The sequence below is a fragment of the Gossypium hirsutum genome, chromosome D10 (genome assembly GCF_007990345.1).
Source record: "Gossypium hirsutum isolate 1008001.06 chromosome D10, Gossypium_hirsutum_v2.1, whole genome shotgun sequence".
Lineage (NCBI taxonomy): Eukaryota > Viridiplantae > Streptophyta > Magnoliopsida > Malvales > Malvaceae > Gossypium > Gossypium hirsutum.
This window is the reverse complement of record NC_053446.1, coordinates 10,090,137-10,101,543: the sequence shown is the minus strand read 5'-3', so window position 1 is coordinate 10,101,543 and position 11,407 is coordinate 10,090,137.

Genomic DNA, 11,407 nt, shown 5'->3' with positions numbered 1-11,407 from the left:
TCAATAATTTTATCCACATTCATAAACTAATAACACCTGGAAAATCACAAAAATTACTAAAGTGAAAACAAAATAAAATTAAACCAAATTTCAAAATAATTAATTTCACAAATAATGACTAAAATAATCCCCAACAATAGTGCCAAAAACTTGTCACGAGATTAATAAACATGTGCAAGTGTACACAGTCATCAACAAGTAATAAACTAGTGAGTATTAGAGTTATCATATCCACGGGGATTGGTTTAAAACAATAATTGTAAAATTAACTAATAATCAATTTGGTAAGTAATGGAAATATGAGTGAATTGAGTTAACTAGGTACCTAAATTAAATTTAACAAAGTATGTAAACAAATTAAAACAATAACAGAAAATGTAACAGCAGTGAAAATAGTGACACAAGTTTCAATAACAATGACGTGAAAGGCTAGAGCGATTATTTCCCCTAACATGCAATCATCGAAAGCAATATTGTAGAATGTTGCAGTTATGTTGCGGCAATATGGTAGTTTACTAATCTGGAATCCACTGGCTGTAGGCTTCTCTTGAAGTCACTACATTAAATCGTTTAATCTCCTTAACATATGCCTATGCCAAGTTAACCTCAAGATCATATTTTCAAGCATTGTTCCTAAAGATTATTCAAGGTAACAATATATTTCTATACCATTACAAATTTAATTACTAGAAGGATTAAACGTGCACCTTTCAAGTTGTATGTCTATTAATTACCATCTTCTCAGATGTAATAATTAACTCAATTGCTTACTAATATTAGTTATGCTTTAGCAAGTGTTAAACATGAAAACCACTCAAATAAATAAACAGTCAATTGCACAAAACATTATTAGCAAAGCATCAATAATTTTATGCTAAAGATCCATAAATATTCTAGCATAACAAATTTAAGTCATAATCATAAAGTGAAAACCAATAAACAAGTTGCAGCTATGATTTAAAAACAATAGAGAAAGAAAGGATGATTAGTCGACTGCCAGTGGTTCTCTGCAGCTAGCTTATATTTGCTTCCTCAAAAACTCTATGTCATTCTCAGCCTCAATGCTCTCACTCTTGTGTTTTGGTTTTACTGCTCTCAAATTCTCTGTGTTGTGTGTTTTGTGTTGTGTCTTGTTCACAACTTCTTGCCTCTAATTATACTATTGAGCTCCATTGACTTTCTCTTCTTTGTTTTCTATTTTTGGGCGTCGATTCCTTGAATTTCTCCATGCTAGGAAGTGGTTTCTGTTAAGTTTAGTTCCCATGCAAAGGTGGCCATGCACGACATGCAAAGGTGGTCATGCTTCTGGAATCGCAGCAAGCAGTGGTGCCATGGTGTGCAGCAACTGAAGTTTGAAGCTGCCAATCTATTTGCTGTTTTTAGTTCCATTTTGGTTGTTTTGTAATCTAGTTCATGTTGAACTAAGTAGGTAAATGTTTTGATATTGATTGACTGAAAAGTCAGCAATGCAAGTTGTACAAGCTAATCTTGTAAGTTTCAATGCAAATTAGTGGAGTTAGGTAGTTGATTAGGTGATTACTTGTTTGATTTACTAGTTGACTGATATATGTAATGGCTTAATGCCTTGTTGATGCTTCTTCTCTCTTTTCTGTTTTTCACTTGCTAGTTTCATCTTTCTGTTTTCTGCTTCTGAGTTTGCTTCTTCACCAAGGCTCGAGGCTTACTACTCAAGCAAGATAGAAAACAGCTTGTTGCTGCCTCTTGCACCAACAATTGGTATCGAGAGCTCTTGTCTTAGTGGACCTATTGCTTCAAAACAAGGAACTTGATAGCTTCTTCAGGTTTTTCACCAGCAGCCCGACCAGTCTTCAATGGAGAAGGCTTTCACATATGGCTGGTCAAGATGAAGACTTACCTACAGGCCTTCGATCTGTGGGAAGTTGTCAACACAGATACTGAGCCAGCACCACTGAGGGCTAATCCCACAGTAGCTCAGATTAGGCAACATGCTGATGAGAGGACCAAAAGGCACAAAGCCATGTCCTGCATCCAGAACTGTGTGTCAGATGTCATCTTCACCAGAATCATGGCCTGTGAGACTCCAAAACAGGCCTGGGATAAGCTTAAGGAGGAGTTTCAAGGCACTGAGAGAACAAGGCAACAGCAGCTGTTAAACTTGAGAAGGGATTTCGAGAATTTGAAGATGAAGGAAGAAGAAACAGTGAAGCAGTACTCAGATAGAATTATGACAGTGGTTAACAGCATAAGGCTCCTAGGTGAGCACTTTGATGAGGCAAGAATTGTGGAGAAAGTCCTCTCCACTTTGCCTGAGAGATATGAGGCCAAGATATCCTCCCTAGAGGACTCAAGAGACCTCGCTAGCATCTCTTTGACTGAGTTAATCAACACATTCTATGCTCAGGAACAAAGGAGAGCTAGCAGAGCTGAAGATCACCAAGAAGGTGCATTTCAAGCCAAGGCCAGAGAAACCTCGAGCACTAATGCTCAAAGAGGCAAAAAGCCTTGGAAAAACAGGCCTAAGCCTGATGCTGCAAGGAGCAATGACCAGCCCTGCAGATATTGCAAGAAGCCTGGCCATCCAGAAGACAGATGCTGGTTTAGGCCAGATGCAGTATGCCAACACTGCAAGAAGAAGGGCCATGTTGAAAGGGTCTGCAAAAACAGAAGTAAGCCAAGGCAAAATCAATTTCAGCAGTCAAAGGTTGAAGCTCGAGTAGCTGAGGACAGTAGTGACCAAGAAGAACAGGTCTTTGCTATTTCCTGTGTAGCTTCTGAGAAGAAATGCTCTAAAGGCTGGTTGCTGGACAGTGGTTGCACTAACCACATGTCACCAGATGCCTCCTTGTTTAAAACCTTGGACAGAAGTTATAAAACCAAGGTCAAGGTTGGAAATGGTCAGTTTATAAGGGCTGAAGGAAGAGGAGAAGTGCTGATATGTACTCCCACAGGCAACAAGATCATTCCAAATGTGCTGTTGGTACCACAGATTGACAGAAACCTTCTCAGCATAGCTCAACTGCTCGAGAAAGGTTATTCTGTTGTGTTCAAGGATAAACAATGCCATATTACTGATCCAAGTGGATCAAGCCTTATGACAGTCACAATGACTGATAAATGCTTTGAGGTTCACTGGGCAAATGACTCAAACTCAGCATACACAGCCTCTGTTGAAGACTCCAAGCTTTGGCATCAAAGGCTTGGACATGCCAACTTCAGATCAATGGCTCGATTGGCCAAAGAGGGCTTGGCAGAGAACTTCACCAGCTCAGTGGAGCATGATGATGTGTGTGAAGTTTGCCAAATGGGGAAACAGGCAAGACTGCCATTTCCTACAAATTCAACCTGGAGAGCTACTGAAAGACTGCAGCTGGTGCACTCTGATGTATGTGGCCCGATGAGGACTGAATCACTCAGCAAAAACAGGTATTTCATCCTCTTTATTGATGACCTTACAAGGTTTTGCTGGATTTTCTTTTTAAAACACAAGTCTGAGGTAGCTCAAGTGTTTGTGAAGTTTAAAAATGCTGTAGAAACAGAAACAGGTTGCAAGCTGAAATCGATAAGGACTGATAATGGCACTGAGTACACTTCAGCTCAGTTTCAAGCCATTTGCAATGATGCTGGTATCAAACATCAGCTTACAAATGTCTACACACCTCAGCAGAATGGGGTAGCTGAAAGAAAGAATAGAAGTCTGATGGATATGGCCAGATGTCTGCTGTTTGAGAAGAAACTGCCCAAGACCATGTGGGCTGAGGCAGTAAACACTGCTGTTTACCTTCAGAACAGGCTTCCTACTAAAGCTCTTGCATCCGAGACACCTTTCGAGGCTTGGTCTGGTTTCAAGCCTTCCTTGGCACATCTGAAGGTGTTTGGTTGCCTGTGTTATGCACAAATACCAGCAGCAAAGAGAGACAAGCTCTCTAAAAGGGCTCAACCAGGTGTTCTAGTAGGCTACAGCTCAGTCAAGAAGGGCTACAGGGTTCTGGATCCCTTGATAAACAAAGTCCAGGTGAGCAGAGATGTCATCTTTGATGAAAAAGCCTGCTGGAATTGGGAGAAAAATGAGCCAGAAGCAGTTTCAGAAGACCTAGTGCCTAATCAAGCTGAACTTGAGCAGCTAGAACCTGAAATGGATGTTGATGATGTGCCTGTGAGAGGCACAAGGGCCCTAGATGATATTTATGAAAGGGCACAGGTTGCAATAGTAGAACCTAGCAGTTTTGAAGAGGCTGAGGCAGATGAAGGTTGGAAACTAGCTATGGTCAATGAAATCAACATGATTGAAAAGAACCAGACATGGGAGCTTGTTGATAAACCTACTGGAAAGAAGACCATTGGAGTAAAATGGGTCTATCGAGTAAAACAGAATGCAGATGGCAGTCTGAACAAGCTAAAAGCCAGGCTTGTTGTCAAAGGATTTAGCCAAAGGTATGGTCTGGACTACCTGGAGACATTTGCACCAGTAGCCAGGCTTGACACAGTTAGAATGATAGTTGCCTTGGCTGCTCAACATCAGTGGACCATTCATCAGCTTGATGTTAAGTCTGCATTTCTCAATGGCTTCCTGGAAGAAGAGATCTACATCGAGCAGCCTCAAGGATTTGTGATCACTGGCAAAGAACACATGGTGTACAGACTGAAAAAGGCTTTATATGGCCTGAAACAGGCTCCTCGAGCCTGGTATGCTCGAATTGACTCTTACTTGCTCAGTTTGGAATTTGAGAGAAGTCCCAGTGAACCAACACTGTATGTGAAGAAGAACCAAGCTGAAACTCAGCTTATTCTGTCACTCTATATTGATGATCTATTGATAACTGGAGGAGATAGAAGAATGCTGGAAGATTTCAAAAGAAAAATGATGGAAATGTTTGAAATGTCTGATTTAGGCAGAATGAACTACTTCCTTGGAATGGAAGTGAACCAAACAGAAAAGGGAATCTTTCTTAGTCAGAGTTCTTTTACTATGAAGATCCTGGACAAGTTCTCTATGAAGAACTGCAAGCCAACAAGCACACCAATGGCTGTTGGAGTGAAGCTTTCGAGGCAAGGGAGTGGTGAACCAATTTGTGAGACCATGTACAAGAGTCTCATTGGTAGTCTGTTGTATTTGACTGCCACAAGGCCCGATATCATGTTTGCTGTTAGTGTGCTATCAAGATACATGAATTGCTGCAATGATCAGCACTTTCGAGCAGCTAAAAGAGTGCTGAGATACATCAAAGGCACCATTGGTCATGGTGTATTGTTCAAAAGGGCTGAAAACATGAAGCTAATAGGCTATGTTGATAGTGACTGGGCTGGATCAAGTGATGACATGAGAAGCACATCTGGATATGCATTCAGTCTTGGCTCAGGCATGTTTTGCTGGAGTTCTAAGAAACAAAGTCTGGTGGCACAATCAACAGCAGAAGCTGAATATGTTGCTGCTGCATCTGCTGTGAACCAAGCCATATGGCTTAGAAAAATCTTGACTGATTTAAACCAAAACCAAAAGGAGGCAACAGAGATTTATTGTGACAACAAATCTGCTGTTGCAATTGCGAAAAATCCCATTTTTCATGGCAGAACCAAGCACTTCAATATTAAGTTGCATGTTATAAGGGAGATGGAACAAGCTCATGAAATCGAGCTGATTCATTGCAATTCAGAAGTGCAAATTGTTGATATCTTCACAAAGGCACTCATTGTGTCTAAATTTGTTAAATTCAAAAGGGAATTAGGTGTTACTAGCATGGAAACTAAGGAGGAGTGTTAAGTTTAGTTCCCATGCAAAGGTGGCCATGCACGACATGCAAAGGTGGTCATGCTTCTGGAATCGCAGCAAGCAGTGGTGCCATGGTGTGCAGCAACTGAAGTTTGAAGCTGCCAATCTATTTGCTGTTTTTAGTTCCATTTTGGTTGTTTTGTAATCTAGTTCATGTTGAACTAAGTAGGTAAATGTTTTGATATTGATTGACTGAAAAGTCAGCAATGCAAGTTGTACAAGCTAATCTTGTAAGTTTCAATGCAAATTAGTGGAGTTAGGTAGTTGATTAGGTGATTACTTGTTTGATTTACTAGTTGACTGATATATGTAATGGCTTAATGCCTTGTTGATGTGTTAATGAAAGAAATCAGCTCATTTTCATTCAATCTTCTTCTCTCTTTTCTGTTTTTCACTTGCTAGTTTCATCTTTCTGTTTTCTGCTTCCGAGTTTGCTTCTTCACCAAGGCTCGAGGCTTACTACTCAAGCAAGACAGAAAACAGCTTGTTGCTGCCTCTTGCACCAACAGTTTCCTTAATTTCCTTTAGGCTAGTTGGTAGTTCCCTTAATTTTTACTTTCCGCAATCTAATGGTAGACTAAGTTCTCTGCGTTGGAGATTGACTAATCATGCCTCAGCTTGCATGCCTGCGAACTGTCAAAGTGTGAGATGGAAACTACGACGTGTGTTCTCCAAGCATGCAAGTTGTGGATTGCGAGCTCTATGTAGGCGAGTTGGTGAAGTGCGAGCTATGCATGCGAGCTGAGAACATGAGCTGTGAATAGATAGCTTGAGAACTGATATGCTCAAACTGAAAGTTGCAAACTAGTGAAGTGCGAACTATCTCCAAGTAATGCATGCGAGCTGGTGAAGTGCGAGCTAGGCATGCGAGCATAGGATTGTGGACTATGTGCTCCATGCTGCGAGCTCCCTACCAACAAACGTTGCTTGTGAGCTGTAAAATATGCGAGCTGAGCTCTCATTAGCAAAGTGATAATACCGAGTTGTCCATGAGCAATGTATGCAAGTTGCAGTTAATTTTTTTATGCGTGTTGACTTCATTTTCTCTATTGTCCTTTTCTTTTATTTTTCCCAATAGCTAGCTTGTTCCTGTTGATCTTGAGGCTTGCGACATTGCTGTGGCATTAAGTGGACTTCAATAGCTACCTTCAAAGATAAATTTGCATATTTTAGCATGAAAAATTGACCAAACATGTAATATTCAAGTAAACCTTTCAATATCAAATTTTCAACATAAATATACAAAAATAGCTACTAAATAGTTATCAGTCCCTCTTAACTCGCTCGAAATATAAGCTCAAAAGTACTTAATTAACACTATATATTAGCGTTATCATATACACATCCACAGATTTATCGTAACCATTGAAAATTTCCCATAAAGCTGATCTTGGCACTCGTTTGCTAGTGTTATCCACAAAAACAACAAAATAACATTGTTGATTCAGTGAAACTGATACTCTATCTCCCATTTTTAACCTTCTAATACCTTCCTCCCTTGAGTTAGTTTAATCTTAGGTTAGTGGTTGAGCACTGATCTATTTTAGACTGTAGTTTATATAAAAAAAATTAGATGTTTTAATGTTTCAAAATTTGATCTTATGTAACCAAGTGGGAGATTGTTAGAATATGAACTTGTGTATAATAAGAACAATTAGACATTAGGTAAGCCCAAATTAAAAAGGTATAATGATACATTTAGCCCGCAATGTTTACATATTTTGTCAATTTGGCTCTAATTCTTTTTTTAATTAAATTTGGCCATTAATCTTTCAAAAAATGTCAAATGACTTTTTTAAAGGAAATGTTGGTTAAAACATCAATTTTTTTAACGATGTTAGAATGGCAATCCACAAGTATTTCTTGCTTACATGGCACTATTTGTTATATATGCCATGTCGAGAAATAATTTAACGTTTATAAAATTATTTAAAAATTTAAAACTCAAAAATATATATGAAGTTCATACAAATTCAAAAAAAAATTAGCTTGAAGTACACAATAATTGCCAAGCAAGTTGTCATGTCTAAAATTTTAGGATTTTAGTTAGTATTCCTATTAAAAACAACAATTTTCCTCTCCTACATTAACCAGTGGTTGAAGGTTCGATCCTCATCCTGGGTATGGAGCAACTTTGAAACTCATAGCCAGCGTCTACCTCCTTAATGGGCCTATAGAACGCAGAGGATTAGTCATTGGGCTTGCTTCAATGGATACCTTAGAAAACCAAAAAAACAATAATTTGACTCTTTTTGAAATTATGATAGTCAAATTCGCTTATTTTTAAAAGGTTAAAGACCAAGTTTAACTAAAATATGAAAGAGTAATGGTCAATTTAACAAAAGATATAAACGTTAAGGATTAAATTTATTTTTATGCCAATTAAAGTTTATTCAATACAGTAAGGCTGTTGATATTTAATTATCTAATAAATTATAACTAAACATGTGTAAATAATCTAATAATTAATTTCTAATTTATGACAAGATAGTTAGAAATTATGAAAAAGGTGTGAAAGTTATACATTTAAATTATGGTTCCTGTTTGCATACAACATATCCAATCTTCAAACAAAACAAAAAAAAAAAGAGGTCTCCACTAAACTCTAAACTTATGTGGTAATTCGAAATATAAAAACTATAAGAGTCGAGAAATTTGAGATACCTATATACCCTTGCGTACGTAGTGTATTATTCATAATGACTCGATAGAATAAAGTTTTATTGCAGTTTTTACCATAAATATTTGGGCTTGTATTAAATGTGATTAGGTATTGACTAACATCCAATCAAGAGATAGTTAAAATTTGTACTCATGCGGACGATCATTTTTGGTAGTTTGGAGCTCATCATATTGGTGGTAGGAGTTGCATGCACTTTATGATGGTTGAAGAAAATAGATTTGCAAAATAAACGAAGGAGAGGTGAAGTTGGTGAAGTCATAATTGCCATAGAAATTTGGTAGTCCAAGTCCAACCCCAGAATAATACTCAAAAGGACATTATGATGAACTGCAGTCAAGGTAGAGGTGGTGAGACCCCTCCAACAATCAGAAGATATGTCAGTTATGGAAGGTAATGAAAATAATTTAGAAAAGATATTTTGTTTATGTGTTAGTTGAAGATATGGGCTTATAATATTGCCGACTCATAATTGCAGAAATGCAATATGAAAAGGGGTGGTGAACAATTGCAAATTGTAGTTTGTGCATGTGAAACGACAAAGCAAAACAGAAGAGAGTGGAGAGGTAATATCTTAAAATGGGCAAAGGCATCATCATCAATCAGCCATCATCGACCATAATAAAAACATGGTGAGGGTCCACTCCCACCGTTGGATTTTAATGAAGAAGTCAAAGCTTGACCGTCAGACAAGACTGGACAGCAAAGATCGGGACCCTCTCCGGTTTGACTATCAGACATGAGTTGATTGATTCATTTATTTTATTTGGTTGTTCTTCGTCTCTCTAGGTAACACTGGAACAAACTTTAGTTTTTTGTCATTGAATGTTACCTGAGACCTTGTTGTTGTTATTACGATCTTTTTAATGCAAAAGGGGTGAAGAAGGGTGTCTCAGATAATAAGGAAGAAAGCAGGCATCTCGTGATTCATACAAACACTCTCTCTCTCATAGTTGACTCCCACTACTTCCGCCCCTAATTACTCAAATCAAACAATGCTATTCTGTCCTTTTTTCTGCTCTCTTGGCTTTTGCATTTGAGAATTATGGTAAATTTTACCCTTTTTTCTTATTTTTACAGCCGCCCAACTCTCTTCTAAAATAACTATGTTACGTTAATATGGGGTGGGCATTACTAATAGTGTCATTTTTCATCTTTTATGGTAAATATATGTTCTGGAATTGTGGATATTCCTTTCAAACCAGAGTTATATAATATGTAGCTGGGTATTTTTAAAAATGGATTTATCATCAACTCCGTGATCCAGTTAACCAAATATTTGATTTCTTAAGACTATTCAACAACTTCATGTTTGTAAATTTTGCTTCACTTGTAGTAATGCAATGGTGGGAGATAAATAAAATTAAATATAAATTAAGAATCCCTTGAGATTTGAAGTTATAATATTAAAGTCAAGGCTAGGTTGGTTGTAAATTTATTTTTTAAAATTTGTTATCAATCTTCACTTTTACTTGTTTCATTTTTGTTTTTTTATGAAAATAAATGCTAAATATCTAATTATAATTTTAGATTTTTTATTTTTTATTTTTATTTTCCATTGCAACCTTATTATTAGTTGTTCAAAAAAATAGTAAATTTTAAGTTGGCTAATTAAATTCATAAATGAGGCAACACCAAAATACCAACAATCATGTAAGTGTTGATTCAACTGAAGTCTTAGTTTGAATAAGTTTTAAATTAATAAAGATGTGTATATAATAACATTTGAAGTGATGCTAATTAAATTTTGAGAGAATGGATGAGGGGTCCAACTCATCTCATCTTCTTATATCTCACACTACCACTACATACAAAACAGATCAAATATTGGTTGTGCAGTCATTTCATCGGATTCCAATTCTACATCTTTTTATTACCTTTTATGGCTTAAATCAAAATCCTCTAAGGAAAACCATTCCAAATCCTTAAAATTTTATTTTTGAATGAATTTTAAATAAAAAAATAACTTTAATTATTGCTCTATTCTTTTTCTTATTTCATCCAATAGTTTTCGAATATAATTGCAATTACAAAGCCACATCAACCATAATTAAACATTACAAAGCACAATTGAATCGGTAACCAATGAGACTCGAACTTGAGATTTTAAACTTTCCAATAAATTAAGGCCTCATTATTTGTAAGTTTATTTTTTAAAGAATGGTTATCAATGATAATTATGCTTTGCTTTTGTCTTCCCTTGTACTTTTTGTTTGTTTAATATCTTTTATACAAATACATGTTAAATATTTAATTATTTAATTATAATATTAACTTATATTTTAGTATTTTTTTTCCAGCAGAAATAACTAATTAATTTTACATAAAATAATCATTTCAAAATTAAAATATAACTAAATTGAAGTTAAATATTTATTTTTTATGAAAAAATTAAATATATTTAACTTTATAGCACTTCAATATAAATAGTTAATTTTTTTATTATTTTGTAATTAAAAACAAATAAACTAATAAAAAGTACTCATAATTCCTCCCCAACTCATAAATAAGAGGATAATGTGCTCTAGCATATTCGAACCCACATCCTCTTGTATTGACAATAATGATATGCCAATCGAATTAAGACTCAATCGACAATAAAATATATTTATTGATTGTTCTAAAATTATTAAATAATATTAAAAAACTAAAATTAATAAAAATAAAAATAAAAACATACACATCATTTCTTGTAAAATTAAAAACTCGACTGAGAATAGTATGTACACAAAATAAAGGAAAAGGTGGCCAAACATGGGTGAAGTACCGAAACCATTAAACGTTAAGACAACCTATAATAAACGTGGACCATAAGCTGTGATGGGCATTCACTAGAATAGCACGGCCTACCTTCTACATTTTGCCACCTACTCCTATACTTTTCGTACTGCTTTTTTTTTTTTCAGGATAATTGCTTTTCACAATGTTTTTATAAGTAAATAATTTAACCATTATTCTTTTATTAATTTAATTTTTTT